The sequence below is a fragment of the Entelurus aequoreus genome, linkage group LG01 (genome assembly GCF_033978785.1).
Source record: "Entelurus aequoreus isolate RoL-2023_Sb linkage group LG01, RoL_Eaeq_v1.1, whole genome shotgun sequence".
In the NCBI taxonomy this organism is placed as follows: domain Eukaryota; kingdom Metazoa; phylum Chordata; class Actinopteri; order Syngnathiformes; family Syngnathidae; genus Entelurus; species Entelurus aequoreus.
In genome coordinates this window covers 96550571-96566495 of record NC_084731.1, presented here as the reverse complement: position 1 = coordinate 96566495, position 15925 = coordinate 96550571, and the positions used below count along the sequence as shown (strand labels likewise).

The 15925-nt window shown below is 38.2% G+C and overlaps 1 protein-coding gene across 1 annotated transcript in view; it reads left to right on the top strand.

The window, feature by feature from the left end:
- Positions 1 to 15835: 15835 nt before the first annotated feature.
- Positions 15836 to 15925, top strand: part of obsl1a (obscurin like cytoskeletal adaptor 1a) — a 36498-nt gene continuing 36408 nt past the window's right edge. Inside the window, exon 1 of the mRNA XM_062062898.1 lies at positions 15836 to 15901. The gene's annotated coding sequence lies outside the window, so the exon portion shown is untranslated. The remainder of the gene's footprint in view (positions 15902 to 15925) is intronic.

The following is a 15925-nucleotide window of genomic DNA, read 5'->3' as shown; positions in this document are numbered from 1 at the left end:
GCACCCAGCAGAATCCCACGGGGAGGGGGGATAAAAGTGAGAAAAGTCGGTAAAATGTTCAAAAATCACACCCGGGTTCGAGTCTTAAGACTTGTGGCACTCGATGTGGGACTCGAACCTGGGTAGGTATTTTTAACATTTTTGGGACTTTTGCCGACTTTTCCAACTTTTATCCCCCCTCCCCTCCCCGTGGGACTCGGCTGGGTGTGTTATGGACATTTTGGGCATCCTGGGACTTGCGCGGCCGGCGGGGGGACTTGTGGGACTCGAACCTGGGTATCAGACAGAAAATAAGCAAATATCACCCTTATTTGAGATATTTAATCTTACTTAGATTTCAGTTTTTGCAGTGTACGGATGGAAAGGATAACGCAGGTATAAAATAGACAATATAAAAAATAACATATATGTAATATTTACTTAACATATGTACAGTATATGATATATGATGATATATTATATTATATTATGTTTATATCATGTACAATATTACAGTATACGGCGTCTACTTCTCTACACACACTGCAAAAACTGAAATCTAAGAAAGATGAAATATCTCAAATAAGGTGATATTTGCTTATTTCTGTCTGATAAGATAATTCTTCTCATTAAGCAGATTTTATGTTAGAGTGTTTTACTTGTTTTAAGGGTTTAGGTCCTAAATGATCTCAGTAAGATATCACAGCTTGTAGCTGAGATTTGATGACCTATATTGAGTAAAACATTCTAAACTAATTTGCATGTTAATAAGCAACTAATTAATGGTGAATAGGTTCCCATACTAAAGTGTTACCGTAACATGCTTGCATATCTGTTTTATTCAGTGCTTTCATGTTTTTATTTCTATTGTATCTATGTTTCTTTGTTTTATCTAGTGTTTATCTAGTGTTTTTCATGTTTTAATTTCTATTTTAATTTTCTATTATGTATTCTAACTTTTAAATTTTTATTTTTTACCTCTTTTCTTCTTCTTTTTTATACTTTGCAGCACTTTTTGAGATTTTAACACATGTAAAGTGCGTTACAAATGTAATTCATCATCATCATCATTATAAATAAGTATACCAAAACATGTCTGACAGATTTATATTTCATGGTAAAAAAGTAATCTTAGGAAGCGGGGATAGGCAATAAATTGCATTTTTCCAGTGTTTCGTAAGCTAGATTGAATTGGATATTTCAAAGTGTATTAATTAATTATGCAATCAAAACCAATGTGCAAGAAACGTTGCTTCATAAAACTAGAAAAAAAAACACTCCTGGCCATTTTCCTCAAAACGAATCCTTGAAATACATCCCGAGTCCATCCGGATCACACCCAAAATATAAACACTTGTCATGTTGTCCTTGACATTTCCTGAAAGTTTCTATCCAACTTTTTTGAGTTATGTTGCTAAATAACAAAACTCCAGTGAATAAATAACCTCCTGGTGGGGGTAAAAACGTACTTCACAGTTCATTTTATCATGCAATTGGCACCGATTCGGTGGAACGTACAATTCATGCGTAATTCCTGCAGGTAGCACATTTTGACAAGTGTAGTGCAGTCCTGATCACTTACTGTTGTTGCACACTTACCAGACTTGACAATCTATTCGCTGCAGGCGCATTATTCCGGATGAGTTTAGTCAGCATGTTGCACTCAAAATGCTTGTTATGATTATGAAAGTCCAAAGTCCGAGTTGGTTTGAAGTGGCCAGCCAAAGTGAGTAATAGATCTGGAATGAGAAGGCCAGTCGATTAATTGTAGTCAATCAAAAAGTGTTGCAAAAAGATCCCAACAATTAAAGATGAAGCAACTAAGCGCAACATATTAGTCATTCCCAACGTTTATGGCATATGTGGCCAAAGGAACTGCTTGCTTTGATTTTAAAATGACTTTAATGCATCATCTGTGCACACGCGGGCCGGACTATTAAAATCATGGCATTAAAACTAAAAAATAAAGACAACTTCAGATTGTTTTCTTTGTTTAAAAATAGCACATTCTGAAATTGTACAAATTATAATGTTGTTGTTTTTTTTACAATTAATTACCTATTGTGGTTAAAAGTACATATACTTTATTTGGCATTATTTATATTTTCTGAATACCGTATTTTTCGGACTATAAGTCGCAGTTTTTCTTCATAGTTTGGCCGGCCGGGGGTGCGACTTATTATACTCAGGAGCGACTTATGTGTGAAATGATTAACACATTACCGTAAAATATCAAATAATATTATTTAGCTCATTCACGTAAGAGACTAGACGTATAAGATTTCATGGGATTTAGCGATTAGGAGTGACAGATTGTTTGGTAAACGTATAGCATGTTCTATATGTTATAGTTATTTGAATGACTCTTACCATAATATGTTACGTTAACATACCAGTTGGTTATTTATGCCTCATATAACGTACACTTATTCAGCCTGTTGTTCACTATTCTTTATTTATTTTAAATTGCCTTTCAAATGTCTATTCTTGGTGTTGGCTTTTATCAAATACATTTCCCCAAAAAAATTGCGACTTATATATGTTTTTTTCCTTCTTTATTATGCATTTTCGGGCGGTGCAACTTATACTCCGGAGCGACTTATACTCCGAAAAATACGGTACATGTTCATTAGTCAACTCATTGGTGTTAATTTTCAATCTATCAAGATAAAAAAATATCAAAATCAAATTACAGGATGTTATTTATGTGGTTTGATCGTTTTCCTCGACTGATGGTTAATTTAATATTAGTTAAATTAATTATTTATTAATTTAATAAATTATTTAAATTAGTTTAATTTAATTATTATTGACTGTGGTTAATTTTGTACATATGTAGCATCATCTACAAAGATACAAATAATTGCTATTGCGACATCCAGTGGACACATTTAGAACAGCAGTTTCTTTCATTGAAAAATTTCAGGTTAATTTTTTATACTTTGGCCAAAAATAGAACATACACATTCTGAAAATATTACAATAAAAAATATTTTTTAAAAGTACGGCAGCGGTAAAATTTAGATCCATGAAGGAATGAAGAAAGTGAATGAATGGTTTACAACTGAATACATTCACAAATGCATAAAAATTTGTAACACTTTAGTATGGGGAACATATTCTAAGTAACAAAGACTCAATTTAGAGTTATTTGGTTAGGGTTAGGGTCAGAGGGTTAGGGTTAGAGGGTTACGGTTAGGGTTAGGCCATGCAGAATAAGGCATTAATAAGTACTTAATAATGACTAATTAAGAGACAATATGTTACTAATTTGCATGTTAATAAGCAACTAATTAATGGTGAATATGCTCCCCATACTAAAGTGTTACCGTAACATGACAACCGTTTTCCAAAACACAATATAGAATGTGAGATATAACAGGATAATGCAGTGTTTTTCAACCAGTCTGGTGTGCCGTGGGAGATTATCTAATTTCACCTATTTGGGTTAAAAATATTTTATGCAAACCAGTAATTATAGTCTGCAAATTATGTACTGTTGTTGAGTGTCGGTGCTGTCTAGAGCTCGGCAGAGTAACCGTGTAATACTCTTCCATATCAGTAGGTGGCAGCCGGTAGCTAATTGCTTTGTAGATGTCGGAAACAGCGGGAGGCAGGGTGCAGGTAAAAATGCATACTTGCCAACCCTCCCGTTTTTAGCGGGAGTTTTTAGCGCCTCTCCCGACAACCTCCCGGCAGAGATTTTCTCCCGACAAACTCCCGGTATTCAGCCGGAGCTGGAGGCCACGCCCCCTCCAGCTCGATGCGGACCTGAGACTGAGTGGGGACAGCCTGTTCTCACGTCCGCTTTCCCACAATATAAACAGCTTGCCTAACAAATTCAAACGAATGGAAACAAGAATTTCAGTTCATCCAGGACAGTTCGAAGGGGAAGGTGTATGTTGCCTGTAAATATGTAGAACAGACTTCTCCATTGAACACGGTGGCCGAAATGATATACTCATCATGAACGGAGAAGTTAAACAGGACAATACTGCCATCTAATGGATAGCCACCGGAACACTTGAAATTCAAGTATTTCTTTTATGCAAATAAAATATATATATATATATATACATATATATATATATATATATATATATATATATATATATATATATATATATATATATATATATATATATATATATATATATAATCTTCTCTACGGAAGATTACCACAATCTGCTAAAGAAGATTTTACTGTTGGAAATAAAAAATGAATCGGTTGGAAGTGAATTTAGAAGTGAATGGACAATGTGGCTACAACACCACTCTAGCACTCCTGTCGACTGAAAACACTGGACAGCACCATGCTACAACCCAGCTAACTAGCAACAATGAAGCTACGAAGAAACGGGAGGTCCCTGTAGAGGGTAATAAATCTACCAGTGAAAATCCTCCCTGGAACACACTTGGTGCAAAGCCAAAGAGAAGACCACCTCCCTGCGACAAGGGAGAATGGATATCTGGCAGGACCCAGCGCCCCGATATCTCTGATCTGACCGGCTGGCCTGCGCTACCATCTTCAGCCAGGCATACTGCGTCATCAACTCCACTGCCACGTAGGACACAGCAGCGGACAGCTGAGAAGAGGAGAACTACCATAAACCTCCCCAGCAAGCAAGTGTCCAACTAAAGAACAGGTTTGCCCCACTGTTGATGGACAATGGATCCCCCTCTGATTGCCTGAATAACCCACCATCACCACGCAGAAGGGTAAGACCTGCTAACTTTACACCACAGAGAAAGCTAACGAGAGCTCCTGAAAATCTGATTGTGGGGGACTTTTCTGTAAAAGATATGAAAAGCAATAATAACACCAAAGTACTCTGCTTTCCGAAGGATATGGTATCTGACATGGAAAAAAGAATCCTGGAAATTGTCGCTGCACACCCAAATGTGAAAAATATCATCCTGCACATTGGTTTTAATGACATTGTAAAACAACAATCAAGAGAGCTGAAAGAGCACTTCAATAAACTCTTTGAAACAGTCAGCGCTGTGAATGCTGACGTTTTTATCAGTGGTCCTCTACCCCCAATCAGGAGAGGAGCTGAGAGATTCAGTAGACTTTACTCGCTGAATGAGTGGCTATCAAGTGCATTTCTTGCTCGTTCAATGCATTTTATTGACAATTTTAGCTTTTTCTGGGACCGCAGCATCTTTTTAAGGCAGACGGACTTTGCCTGAATAAGATGGGAGTAAAGCTATTCATGAACAACATGTTTCACTTCCTGCATCTTGCATCTATCATCACTGCCAAGGACAAGAGACAAGAGGAGCCACCGAGGAAGGAAGACACAACACAGCCTATCAGGAACGTCGAAGGAGGACCGCCACTGCAAAAGGAGAACGTCGACCATGAGATACACAGGAGCAAAGAGGAGAGGTGTCTATCCTCCTCTACCGCCCCTCCCTCCATTCTGAATGCATGTGAAGATCCCTCCCCCACATCCCCCAAGCCATCCACGTCTCCATCTTTCTCCCTCCCTCAAGTAGACCTTTCTCCCCCCTTCTCCCCCTTGGAGTTCCGGGAGCTACCCCCACTCACGCCCCACCCTACTCAGATTTTTACCCCCCTAGATCATCGCTCACCTCCACCACCCCCTCCACGAAGGCGTGCTCCACAACCCCCCAGCCATACTTCACCTTTCTCACGCCAACCCCTTACACGCCCTCAACGTCCACCTTCAGTAGTTCGTCCCAGCTCTGACGCTGCTCACTCCCCCTCCCCCTTACGGCAAACCCCGCCTCGCCCTGACAGCAGTCCTGAATATTTCTGATACAGAAAAGGGTTCAGCAGTAGACCACATTATCAGCTGGGCCAAGGTTGCCTACATCAAATCATGGCACCTTCTACATCCCTGTTGTGACTACCAAGAGAGTAAACATTGGGAAACTTAGCCACCCTGCTAACCTAAACAATCTCATTCCTATTATCTCCAAATCAAAGCCAACATCGAAGCCTGTCAATAACACCATCAGGATGGGTCTGCTCAATGTCAGGTCTCTGAATAGCAAATCATTTTTAGTCAATGATTTTATTAGCACTTCTAAACTTGACTTTATGTTTTTAACTGAAACATGGCTGGAACAAAATAACAGTGCAAGCATTCTGATCGAGACAGCACCCCCCAACTATAACTTCATTGATATATGTAGATCGGGGAAAAGAGGTGGAGGGGTTGCTGCTATATTTAAAAAACATGTTTCAGGGGAAACAGATGTCACTCGGTGAGTTTACATCATTTGAATACCTGTGTGCTGTGTTGAAATGCTCTCCCAAAATTCTCTTGTTAATTATCTACAGGCCACCTAAATATTCTGCAAATTTTTTTGATGATTTTACTGAACTATTGTCTAGCATCTCCACTGACTTTGACTGCCTGGTTATAACTGGTGATTTTAATTTTCATATTGACGATTTAAATGACAAGGGCGCAAAAGAACTTTTTACTATTTTAGACACATTTGAACTGTCTCAACATGTGAAAGAGGCTACACATTATAAGGGACACACCCTGGACCTGATTATCACAAAAGGTCTCAATGTTTCTGATGTTCTTGTGATTGATCCTTCATTGTCTGATCATTTCTGTGTTTTCTTTAATATTTCTGTAATCCCGGACACACAAACAGAATCAAAGAATGTCAAAAAGCGGTACATAAATGAACATGCTAATGTCCTCTTTAAAAACGCCATCTCCTCACTACCACCTCTAAACCCATGTCATGCTGATGATCTTGTAAGCAACTTTAATTCCAAAATTGTGAATATCATAGATATCATTGCACCTGTTACAGTTAAAACGATTTCTGGCAAGCAAAAGGCACCCTGGAGAAAATCTGCTGCTGTAACAGCCCAGAGAAGAGAGTGCAGGAAGGCTGAACGAATCTGGCGGAATACAAAACTTCATATTCACCATGACATCTATAAAGAGAGCCTCCAGGCCTACAATTTAGTCTTAAAAAGTGCTAGAGAAACATTCTTCTCCAATATCATAAACAGCAACACAAATAAGGCCAAAACCCTATTCACAATCGTTGACAGACTGACTAAACCCCCAACACAAATACCAGCCGAACTCCATTCCACGCAGAAATGCAATGACTTTGCATTCTTTTATACTGATAAAATTGAAGGCATCAGACGCACCATCAATATCTCAAGTAAAAAAGTTGGATCACCACCCCATTTAGGCAAAAGTAACACAGCAATGATGGCAAGCTTTAATGCCATAGACTCTAAAACTCTAGTGGAAACGGTGACAGCTCTAAAGTCATCCACCTGCTGCCTTGATGTTTTACCTACCAACTTCTTTAAGAATGTTTTTGACTGCCTATCAACAGACGTCTTGCAAATAGTTAATAATTCTATTAAATCGGGCAATTTCCCGAAGGCTTTCAAAACTGCAGTCATTAAACCTCTTCTAAAAAAGCAGAGCCTAGATGCCTCTGTTATCAACAACTACAGACCAATTTCAAATCTACCATTCATAAGTAAAATAATTGAGAAAGTTGTCCTCCAACAACTAAATAACTTCTTGGCTTCTACTGGCTGCCACAACAACTTCCAGTCAGGATTTCGACCTCTTCATAGCACAGAGACGGCCCTTCTTAAAGTTATAAATGACATCCGTCTAAACACAGACTCTGGCAAAACTTCAGTATTAATGCTTTTGGACCTCAGTGCTGCATTTGACACTGTCGACCACTCAATACTTTTGGACAGGTTGGAAAACTGGGTGGGGATCTCAGGCACAGTTTTAAGCTGGTTCAAGTCATATCTACAAGATAGGAACTATTTTGTTTCCATTGGTGACTTTGTATCAGAACCAACCAACGTAACGTGTGGAGTCCCCCAAGGTTCAATCTTGGGGCCGACTTTATTTAACATCTATATGCTCCCACTAGGACAAATCATGCAAAATAATAACATTGACCATCATTGCTATGCCGATGACACCCAAATCTATGTAGCGCTATCACCAAATGACTATCGCCCCATAGATCTTCTGTGCCAGTGCATTGAGCAAGTCAAATACTGGATGTGCCAACATTTCCTACAACTAAATGAAGATAAAACTGAGATAATTGTTTTTGGTGCTAAAAAAGAAAGGTTTAAAGTCGTCCAACACCTTCGATCACTGTCCCTGAAAACCTCAAATAAAGCCAGAAATCTTGGGGTTATTTTAGATTCTGATTTACATTTCGACAGTCACATCAAATCAGTAACAAAATCGGCCTACTATCACCTCAAAAATGTAAAAAGACTTAGAGGGCTCATGTCAGCTCAAGACTTAGAAAAACTTGTACATGCCTTTATTACCAGTAGGCTAGACTATTGTAATGGTCTACTTGCAGGTCTTCCCAAAAAAAACTGTCAGGCAGCTACAGCTTGTTCAGAACGCTGCTGCTAGAGTTCTAACAAAGACCAAAAAATGTGAGCACATTACACCAATTCTTAAATCCTTACATTGGCTCCCTGTACATCAAAGAATTGATTTCAAAATCCTCCTGCTCACATATAAATCACTACATGGTCTAGGGCCCAAGTATATCACTGATATGCTCCCACTATATACGCCCTCTAGATCACTAAGATCTTCTGAGACCAATCTGTTAGCGGTTCCAAGAGTAAACTCAAATCAAGGGAGATCATCATTCAGTCACTATGCAACACATAGCTGGAATAAACTTCCTGAAGATGTCAGACTCTCCCCAACTCTCACTACTTTTAAAACTAGACTGAAGACTTTTATGTTCACCTTAGCTTTCAGCTAAATCTTTTAATCTTTTAACTTTTAACGTCTGCACTGTTCTTATTTTTATTGTCTGCATTTTAATTTTGCTTTTATTTTCTTTCATTTCACTTTGCTGTCTGTGAAGCACTTTGAGTCTGCCTTGTGTATGAAAAGCGCTATACAAATAAAGTTGCCTTGCCTTGCCTTGCCTATATATATATATATATATATATATATATATATATATATATATATATATATATATATATATATATATATATATATATATATATATATATATATATATATATATATATATATATATATATATATATATATATATAGCTAGAATTCACTGAAAGTCAAGTATTTCATACATATATATATATACATATATATATATATATATATATATATATATATATATATGAAATTCTCAAGTTGGTGAATTCTAGCTGTAAATAACCACTCCCCCAACCGCGCCCCCTCCCCCCAACCGCGCCCCCACCCCACCCCCGACCAAGCCCCACACCCCCACCCCCCTACCCCCCACCTCCCGATATTGGAGGTCTCAAGGTTGGCAAGTATGTAAAAATGTGTCTAATGCTTTAACCAAAAATAAACAAAAGGTGAGTGCCCCTAAGAAAGGGCATTGAAGCTTAGGGAAGGCTATGCAGAAGGAAACTAAAACTGAACTGCCTACAAAGTAAACAAAAAAGAATGCTGGACGACAGCAAAGACTTACTGTGGAGCAAAGACGGCGTCCACAAAGTACATCCGTACATGACATGACAATCAACAATGTCCCCACAAAGGAGGATAAAAACAACTGAAATATTCTTGATTGCTAAAAAAAAGTAGATGCGGGAAATATCGCTCAAAGGAAGACATGAAACTGCTACAGGAAAATACCACCAAAACAGGAAACGCCACCAAAATAGGAGCGCAAGACAAAAACTAAAACACTACACACAGGAAAACAGCAAAAAACTCAAAATAAGTCATGGCATGATGTGACGGGTCATGACAGTACACCTACTTTGAGACAAGAGCTTGTGATTATTAAAGTATTTTTGATTCGGATTCGGATATCCAACTTAAGGTAATTTTACAAAAAACATATCATGTATTTGCAACAAATCATGTATCTTTGTTCAGCTATATTGCCAGTTCTTATTAAACGCTGTTCTACTTCTACTAGATGGCAGAAGATGCATCATTCATGTATCCACCTGTTACCATTCTAGCAACATGTTCAGTTGATGGTGTGCTTGGCCCAAAAGAGGTTGCGAACACAACTCTAATGGCACTCTCTAGTGGAAAGATTGTGCAGCACATGAATGGTTTTCCTTTTGTGAACACCAGGGTGGTGAATCGCTCCTGTGTGGCGTCACTAGTGGGGAATAAACTTGAGTGGCAGCCAGTTAAATCCTGTGTTTGATTCCTGGAACTGATTGGCATGCCAACAGCTGCCAGGATGAACACCTTTAAAAGACCTTGTTGTTGATCTAATACGCAAATCATTTCAACACTTTTGTGTTTGGCACAATCTGACTGCAGATATACACTAAATAACTAATTTAGTACACGTGAATATTCTAAAGGACCAAAGTCAATCAAAAATACTTTCATGGAGTAACACAAACAAGTCAAATTATTTAGTCTGCCTTAACTTAAAAGGCTTGAGTAGATCAACCCAACTCCAGGAAGTTTTCTTCGGTTGTATATCACACTTTGTTTAGGTCAGGGGTCGGCAACCCAAAACGTTGAAAGAGCCATATTGGACCAAAAATACAAAAAACTAATCTGTCTGGAGCCGCAAAAATAAAAAGTCTTATATAAGTGTTATAATGAAGGCAACACATGATGTAAGTGTCTATATTAGCCTACTATCAAAATGACTTTAAAAGTCTTATATAAGTGTTACAATGAAGGCAACACATGACGTAAGTGTCTATATTAGCTATGATAGCCTACTATCAAAATGACTATGTGTCGCAGGCCGAAGCAAATCTTCGTTGACAGAAATGTTGAAATTTAATATTTACTCTACACATTTTTACTACATTAGAAACCGATAGTAAATCAGAGGCTACTCAGAAGGTGAGATAACTCATGGAAATTACTCGGCTTTTAATAGCCAAAAGTAGAGATGTCTGTCGGCCGATAAATGCTTTAAAATGTAATATCGGAAATTATCGGTATCGTTTTTTTTATTATCGGTATCGTTTTTTTTTTTTTTTTTTTTTTTATTAAATCAACATATAAAACACAAGATACACTTACAATTAGTGCACCAACCCAAAAAACCTCCCTCCCCCATTTACACTCATTCACACAAAAGGGTTGTTTCCTTCTGTTATTAATATTGTGGTTCCTACATTATACATCAATATATATCAATACAGTCTGCAAGGGATACAGTCCGTAAGCACACATGATTGTGCGTGCTGCTGCTCCACTAATAGTACTAACCTTTAACAGTTAATTTTACTCATTTTCATTAATTACTAGTTTCTATGTAACTGATTTTATATTGTTTCACTTTCTTTTTTATTCAAGAAAATGTTTTTAATTTATTTATCTTATTTATTTTATTAATTTAAAAAAAAAAGGACCTTATCTTCACCATACCTGGTTGTCCAAATTAGGCATAATAATGTGTTAATTCCACAACTGTATATTCAGTATCGGTATCGGTTGATATCGGTATCGGTAATTAAAAGAGTTGGACAATATCGGAATATCGGATAACGGCAAAAAGCCATTATCGGACATCCCTAGCCAAAAGTATAGATGTGTGTGTCCAAGTTAAAGGAAACGGCAGGCTGTCTTCTTTTAATTGATTTATTACAATATTTGGCAAGCTAGGTCATGTTTGCTGTGGTCTGGAACAACATGGCACACAAACAACTATCCGAAATGTGTCATGAGACATGCAAAACGAAATTATATACAAAGAGGATATACCTGGGACGGTATAGCTCGGTTGGTAGAGCGGCCGTGCCAGCAACTTGAGGGTTGCAGGTTCGATCCCCGCTTCCGCCATCCTAGTCACTGCCGTTGTGTCCTTGGGCAAGACACTTTACCCACCTGCTCCCAGTGCCACCCACACTGGTGTTAAATGTAACTTAGATATTGGGTTTCACAATGTAAAGCGCTTTGAGTCACTTGAGAAAAAGCGCTATATAAATGTAATTCACTTCACTTCACTTCACCTACGAGCAGTGTGTGGGACTAACGCGTTACAAAGTAACGAGTTACTGTAACGCCGTTAGTTTAGCGGCGGTAACTAGTAATCTAACGCGTTATTTTTTTATATTCAGTACTCAGTTACCGTTACTACATGATGCGTTATACATAACAAATAACGTAAAATAACGGGGGGGGGGGGGGGGGGGGGTTTGATTGTGGGCGTGGTTGGGGGGCGTGGTTATTTACAGCTAGAATTCACCAACTCGAGTATTTCATATATATTTCACATTATATATTATATATATATATATACGTATATATATATATATATATATTATATATATAGTATATATAGTATATATATATATATATATATATATATATATATATATATATGTATGAAAATCCTTGACTTTCAGTGAATTCTAGCTATATATATATATATATATATATATATATATATATATATATATATATATATATATATATATAGTATATATATATATATATATATATATGTATATATATATATATATAATATATATTTTATTTACATAGAAAAAAAAAAAAATACTTGAATTTCAGTGTTCCGGTGGCTATCCATTAGATGGCAGTATTGTCCTGTTTAACTTCTCCGTTCCTTGGCAGGCAAGCTGTTTATATTGTGGGAAAGCGGACGTGAGAACAGGCCTGTCCCCACTCAGTCTCAGGTCCGCATTGAGCTGGAGGGGGCGTGGGCCTCCAGCTCCGGCTGAATACCGGGAGTTTGTCGGGAGAGAAATCTCTGCCGGGAGGTTGTCGGGAGAGGCGCTGAATACCGGGATTACTCCCGCTAAAAACGGGAGGGTTGGCAAGTATGACAAAGCGCACCTTTGTGGCATTCACGCACAGCATAAAACATTTGGTGGACAAAATGAGACAAAGAAGGAGTGGAAGATTTTACATGTATACAAACTGTTGCGTCACAGTCCACAATATGGGTGAGTTCAAGAACCGCCGAAATTAGTAGGACAAAACGATGTTCACCAAATACTGTCAGCAGTGAAGCATACACACACACATATTAAACAGTGGGGATTTCTAACAATTGGGAAGGTTTGTCCCTCAAACTAAAAACATACTAAAACAATAAAATAATTTTCCCCATCTTTTTCCATTTTCAATCTATTTATTTAAAATGCTCCAGGGAGCCTCTAGGGGTGGCGCTAAAGAGCCGTGGTTTGCAGACCCCCATGTTAGGTTGATAACATATATAGTATCAAATTACTCAGTGTAGACATTTTCAATGCCCGGAAATCAATAGTATACAGAGGCAAACAATAATCATTGCGTACGAGTGGCATATCCTACCATCTCAGTTGTGTAACCCAAACATTCTTCCACCAAGTACCACCTCAGACAAAACTGGGCTACCCCAAGTACCACCATAATGACCAACATTAAATACAGCAGCGTAGTAGGCTTAAGTATTCGTTAAAAGCAATGCATGGGGCAATCGTATGTGTGCACTATGTAATATTTAGTTGCTAATATTTCGGTTTTTTCTTTTACTTTGTAGCTGTATGTAGCAATGGCACCGTTGAAGTGACAGCTGGTTACATCAGCTCTGTGCTCTTTTAAAGCCTTTTATGTCCTTTGTGTTTCCCTCTTGTTTTTTTACCTTTATTTGTGTCCACTTTTCTATCTGCACTACAACCATATTATTTCCCCACTCTGGGATGAATACAGTCCTATCCTGTCCTATTACATAGTTTAAACAGTAACACTGTGTTTAAATATACAAAAATAAAACGCTGTACTTTAATCAAGTGATTCTTTAGCGTACCATTAGATAGAGTCTGCGTATATACGTACCACGGTTTCAGAATCACTGATGTAACCTATATTGACATCAAACATGTCATTGGTGTACCAGTAGCATCATTATAAGCTTTAAAGCCAGTAGTGCTACTGTATTTTCCGGACTATAAGGCGCACTTAAAAATATTTTTTTTCCCCCTCAAACTCGACAGAGCGTCTTATAACCCGGTGCGACTAAAGTAAGGAATACGTTTGGTTGAGCTCACCCACCTCAAAGCTATTTTATTTCAGGAAAAGCCTTATCCCTGCAGCTATAGCCGCCCTTAACAGCAGGCCCGGCCGACCTGTCTGACAAGCCTGTAAATGTTTGTTGGTCATGTATGATGTCTTTTTGTTATTTTTGTTTTGTGAAGTGTAATGTCTATTGTTCAAATGTACGGCAGTGAAAATGAATTTCCCCAAGGGGACCAATAAATCTACATCTAAATCTAAATCTTATTTGGTACATGGTGTAATGATAAGTGTGACCAGTAGATGGCAGTCAGACATAAGAGATGAGTGTGTATATCGCCACTATGGGGACAATATGTCTCAAGTAAACAACACCAACATTTTAAAATGTTCCATTGAAAATATAGAACATTTCTCAAAAATCTATCAAAATGTTTTAGTACAACTTTGGTAAGCTATGAAGCCGCACCGCTTGAAGGATTGTCGGCGCATTAAACATAGGAGTATTATTATGGTGTGTGTAAAAGGTAAGACCTATTATCTGGCATTTTGTTTCGCAATATTATGCAAAAGAAACTTTTCTTACCTTCTGGTACCTGCTGATCTGTATTTGGGATCTGCATAGGTCCTGAAAAAATTGCACGCGTCCGCTTTTTCTCTATCTTCTTGTTATGGGACATTCATCCTCCGCTGTTGCCATTTCTAATATAAAGTAGTGTATAGTTCTTACTTATATCTGTCAGTAAACTCGCCATGAAAGCGCTAAAACATACCGGTATAGTGAATTTACATTATTCACCCAAGGAACTTTAGTTATTAGAGAGTTCCGGTCGGACGTTTTTTTACGGGACACATTTCCGGTGTGGTTGTTTCCGGATGAGGAGATGCTGCTCCGTTATTGATTGAAGTAAAGTCTGAATGTCATTAAAACAGTTAGCGCCATCTTTTGACACTTCTTCCACTCCCGTCCTTGCACGCTACACCGCTACAACAAAGATGATGGAGAAAAGACGCTGCCAAAGGTGAGCCACGTAAATAAGACCGCCCACAAAACGGCGCATCCAGAAGCTGTCAGAGAGCGGCTTGAAGATGATCTGCAAAACATCATCTATGCAACATTTTGACCAAAGAACCACCATTACATGTTATGTAGACCACAAGGAAGTGTTTTCAATTTAGAAAAAAAGAATAATAATATGACTCCTTTAATGCGCCCTATAATCTGGTGCGCCTAATATATGAAAAAATATCAAAATAAGACCATTCATCGGCAGTGCGCTTTATAATCCGGAAAATACGATCAATTGTTTTGAATACAACAGCCTGTTTTCAAATAAGTCAGTTTAAAATTTTAAAGACAGAACTACATTTTCTATTCTAATTGCCCTTTGAATCATCAATTAAATACTAGTACCGCGTAATTATTTGGGTCACCCAACTCGATGTTACTCTAATTAGCTTGTGTTCATGCAGCAACATGATCCTAAGAGCTCCACCAACTGTGTTGTCCTTCCTCCTCCCATGTGGGTGAAGTCAGGGTATGTCTCGCTATCTCACCCTTCTCTCTATCTTTAGTGGTAGTGGAAGGCCTGACTTATCTGTCATGGAAGAGGATGGTATTTTTAGGTTTGGGGGGTGTTGGGGCAGCCTAGTGGGAGCAGCTGCAAAAGCCCTAACACCATCAGCGCCCTTCCTCCGTAATGCACCTCTCTCTCACTCCCGGGATGCCGTACAATGCCGGTGTATGACGCACAGACTGTGGTCCTTTTACTCGCCAAAGCACGGGGATACAAGCAGGACATAGTGGCTGACTATTGAATAACATCACCGTTCAAAAGCAGCAGAGAAGAACAACCAAGCAAAAGAGACGTGATCTTGGTGGGCAGATACAGTATGCTGCCAGGCTGAGAAGGCAGAGCAGGTGTGCTTTCAAGGCAACATTAAAAAAGGTAAGTTAACTAATAGAATCCTAA